At 31.7% G+C, this 5,069-nt stretch overlaps 1 long non-coding RNA gene across 1 annotated transcript; it reads right to left on the minus strand.

Annotated features, from left to right (window-relative positions):
* Positions 1-598: 598 nt before the first annotated feature.
* LOC121990671 lies at positions 599-2,189 on the minus strand. The gene is made up of 3 exons (XR_006114657.1): positions 1,702-2,189; positions 1,552-1,620; positions 599-922 (listed from the first exon to the last, which is right to left on the minus strand). It is a non-coding gene; the product is annotated as an uncharacterized LOC121990671 (long non-coding RNA).
* Positions 2,190-5,069: the final 2,880 nt, after the last annotated feature.

A 5,069-nucleotide genomic window follows, 5' to 3' on the forward strand; every position in this document is an offset into this window, starting at 1 on the left:
GTCGCTCCTCTAGTTGCTTACCTCAACTTACCTGCCAAACATTGGTCCTCCAGACTTGTTTGGACTTTCTCTGCTTAGTGTCTGATCACCTGATCCACTAAGGTTTTTCCTGCAATACTACATTAGCCAGCAACAACAATAATAATACAGAATGCTATGGTAACACTAAACTTAGAATCACCAAGATCCGCTGGTCCGGTCGATTGCGCGCGGTAGACCGGAAACCATCTGATCAACCTTGCTTGGAGTTCACTCCTCCAAGACTTCTCGCTACCTAAGGTTATCTCCCCTTAGGATTTTCACCATCTGGCTTCACTTACCAGAACCTAAGGTTACCACCCCCTATGATTTTCTCCACCTAGCTTCACTCACTAAGACTCAGTATTCGACTACCCAAGGATCAGGTCCTCCAGACCTATCCACCTGGCTTCCACGATCTACCAAGATTTTCCTTTCCTCAGTATTCGGCTACCCAGGGATCAGGTCATCCAGACCTATTGAATCCACCTGGCTTCCATGATATACCGAGATTTTCCTTGCCTAGCCTACAACTAGGACTTCCCATGCCTAACCGCAATTAGGATTAGTCATTTGGTTCACTTCTCACCCTTACCTAGCAATGACTAGGACTTCCTATGATCAAACTCTATTAAACATACTTAAACATATTTGTCGGACATTAAAACCTTGGAGGTCGATTGTACCAACACTTAGTATCAAAGATATTTTGGTATACCGAAATCATCGGTATGATATATACTAAATTTTAAAATGCATATATACTAAATTTAACATTCATAAATAAAGAACTAAGTTACAAGTGAAATTCAAGTATAATAAGAAAGGTAACAAGGAAAGACCTTTAAAGCTTAAGCTTCTAATGTCTTAGACCAAAACCTCCACTCACTGCTTCCTTCTATTCCTGCAATTGAGGTTTTAAAGTGAATTGCTGAAGAAGCATAGAAAACAAGCAAGTCTTATGTGCTAAGTCTATGTGCTACTAAGTCTATGTGCAACTTTTATTGAAACTTAAGAATTTGGCTAGCTATTTATTCATAGAAATAAGGATTGTTAGGGATCAAGCAAATTAACACGTGTTGGCTAGAATTTGACTAGAATACTACATACATGTTGTTAGGGATCAAGCTAACACATATACAATTAAAAAAATATCTTAGTTACAGTGTTAGTACGGTAATGAAGTTGCAATTTTAGTACTTATGCCATAGTATTCAAATATGCGCTAGTAAACAGATTGACTGAAGATGGCAACCTGTATCCGAAGATATGTACAATAAAAAAAATGTTGTTAGGCTAGAATTTGGCAAGTAAATTTTTGGAATACAACTTGCATGTTAGGGGTCAAGCTAACAAATGTGCAATAAAAAAAATAGCTTAGTTGAAGCTCTAGTGTCAATCTCCCTATCTACAAATCTATTGTTCTGCAAGCTTGCCAAGGAGAGTTCTAGGACTTGCATTATGAAAATTAGAATTCATTAAGCATAAATCAAACCCTGCTAAAGCATCAAAATCAGTATATATCTGCCTTACCAGCACAGCTTCCTCCTAGTGCATATCTTCCAGCTTGCATAGAATGCAGTGATGGAGGGTCTGAATATCCTATAGTGAACGTTTTAATCATCTGAATGATATAAAAAAAATCTCCAAATGTTCTTGTCATATCAGTAATTATCCAAGCACCTTATTAACAAAATCAACAGTACACAAGGATGCTTAGGCTGCTGGAGGCGGATCAAAATGTTCTCTCTAGGGTTCCAAATGTTCTTGCCTTTCTCTCTAGGGCTCGGATTGACAAAATCAAAAGTACACAAAAACAAAAGGTATCAGGTAACAAAGAAATACCTATAAAACTTCAGATTGCTTAGGCGGCTGGAGGTGGTGGCGACAAGGATGCTTAGGCGGTTGGAGGCCAGCGGCTGGCGGCGCAGACAAGGATGCGTGAACGTGGGTGAGAGGAGCGGCGATGGCGAGAGCGGGTCAATTAGGGAGGAAAAAGGGTGAGAAGCAGCGATAGAGATGATGAGTGTGGGTGAGAGGAGTGGCGACGGCAAGAGCAAGTTAGGGAGGAGAAAGAATTGGTGCCTAGGAGGAACAGCGGTGACGACAAGAATCAGGGATTGCGCGAGAGAAAGAATCGACGCTGAGGAGGAACAGTAGGGCTCGGGCAAAAAAACAATGATGCGGCTGCTGAAAAAATAAACGCTAGCTCATATAACTCGTATATATAGGTTATATAATGACATTATTAAAATTTGTCACCACAAATAACCTAAAATAATATTTTAATATTTAAAATAACATCTTTTGTTATATGTCATTAAAAATTATTTATAATGACATTTAAAATTAAATGTAGAAAGTGTCATAATAGATTATATTTATAATAGTGTGATCGGTATACAATTTATATTGTACTAAAAATTTGATATACTAAAATCTCGATATACCAAATTTTCGATATAATATTGATAAAAAAAATTTATACTGAAAATTTTGATATGATATATGGTACGGTATAAAAATTTTGATATACCAAACCAAATTAACCCTAGAAAAAATATAGATTGGACACTGATCTTTTTGCTTGGTATACTAGATATTTACGGGCTCCATATAATTAATATTATTCTAATATTAATTTAAATTATGTCAATATTAATCTCAATTATTATAACTTAATAAAATTAGTTTAACTTGATTAAATATTAATATTCTAGCAAAAACAAATACAAATTTAAATGGACAAAAACACATACACATAAGTCCACTTAAATTAAATATTAAATATACTCTTAAAGTATAAACATAATATCTTCCGACTACAATATTAAAAAAACCATAATTGATCATCATAAGCTAAAATCATAATTACTATAATAAAGATAAAAAATATTGTCATCTAAATTTTTCTCGATATTCTTTTCAATTTTGCATTAATAAATTCTAGATAATACACATCATCAATATTAAAATAATTAAACCAAGTGTAATAATAATTGATACCAAAAACGAATTTAATGGTTTGTGTGGATGATATATTTGAAATTTGTAATAGATCACTATCCATCCTAAAAAAGAATTATAAATATCACTTTAATTAAAAAATAAATAATATTAAAAATTTAGAAGACGGGAAAATAAAAGAGCTGTTAAGTTGATTATTTATTAAAAAAAGTTTGTCGTAGCGAAAAAGTTGCAAGGTGTGGGACATTATTACAGCGTTATTCACGACTACTCAGCGAGGATACAATTCATGGCAGCAACGCCTTGGTAAGATGGGGAACTCACAAAGAAGCCGCGGCGAGATCATGACTCATGGCGATGCCGTGGTAAGACAGTGAACTCACGGAAGTATTGTGTGGCTTCTGAATTTGTTATATTTTTAGTGGCAAAGTGATTTCGATATGATCGATATGCAATTTATATTGTATCGAAAAATCAATATAGTAAATTTTCGGTATAACAAATTTTCAGTACGGTATCAATAAAAAATTTTTGATACCAAAATTTTTGATACAATATATAGTATCGAATACAAAATTTAGTATACCATATCGTACCAGCCTTACAAAAAAATATAGATTGGACATTCATCTTCCTTGCTTGGTATACCATATGTTTATGGGCTTTATGTAATTAATATTATTCTAATATTAATTTAATTTTTTTAAACATTAATGTCAATTATTTAAATATTTATCTCAATTATTCTAACCTAATAAAATTAGTTTAACTTGATTATAGCAAAAACAAATACAAATTTAAATTGGCCAAAAAAAAACACACACTCAAATCCGCTTAAATTAAACATTAAGTTAGTCTTAAAACATAAATATAATCATATCATAACTACTATAATAAAAGATCTAAAATGTTATATATCATCTCGAGATATTCTCGATCTTCTTCAATTGTGTAGCAGTAGCAAATTCTGTTGTACATCGTGTAGATAATGCACATCATCAATATTAAGATCATTAAACAAAGTGTAATAATAATTGACACCAAAAATTAATTTAATGATTTAGGTGGACGAGGATGTTTGAAATTTGTAACAACAAATTGATCATTATCCATTCCGTAAAAAAACTTATAAATATCAATTAATCTTTTTAAAAATTAAACAATATTAAAAATTGAGAAAACGGAATAAGAGCGGTTTGCCGATTATTTATTAAAAAAATAATTAAAAATAGTTAACCACATTCATGGTGAGGTTGCAAGTTTGGAGTTTTGCTGTAGCATTACCTTGAGTTCGTGGTAAGATGACGAACTCATAGAGAAGTCGCAGCGAGGCCGTGAACCGACGGTGATGCCGTGGTAAGACAACTAATCCACAAGAGTATTATGTGGCTTCTAAATTGGTTATATTTCTTAGTGCCACAGTTATTCGATATACTGAAATTTTTTATATATCAAAATCTTCAGTATGATCGGTATGAAATATATACTGTACTAAAAATTTAGTATATCAAATTTTCTGTATAACAAACTTTTGGTACGGTATCGATATAATTTTTTTATACCAAAATTATGGTACGTTATATAGTATCATATAAAAAATTTGGTATATCATACCTTATAGTCCTAAGAAAAGCATAGATTGCGGCAGAGACGGATCCAGGATTTTAGATATGAGTGGGCCGTATATTAAATGATGAAGCCGAATATTAAATAACAAAAATAATTATTAAATATATTATATTATAATGATCTTTTCAAATGTCCACAAATATTTAGTTACATTGTGAAATAGAGAGAAAAAAAATTAAAATTCAATCTAACAAGGATTCGAACTTGAGAAACATGTTTAAAAAAAACATAATCTTACCATTAGACAAATCATACATGATTAAATTCCATGGGGCCAAATAATATATATATTAATAAAATAAAAAAAATCTATATAAAGCTAATTTCTGGATTTGGTACTTGGTATAACATATGTTTAATTTTAAAAACTCTAATTAATATTATTGTAATATTAGTTTAAATTATTTCAATATTAATCTCAATTATTCTAAATTAATAAAATTAGTTTAACTTGA

Source organism: Zingiber officinale, chromosome 6B (genome assembly GCF_018446385.1).
Source record: "Zingiber officinale cultivar Zhangliang chromosome 6B, Zo_v1.1, whole genome shotgun sequence".
In the NCBI taxonomy this organism is placed as follows: Eukaryota; Viridiplantae; Streptophyta; class Magnoliopsida; order Zingiberales; family Zingiberaceae; genus Zingiber; species Zingiber officinale.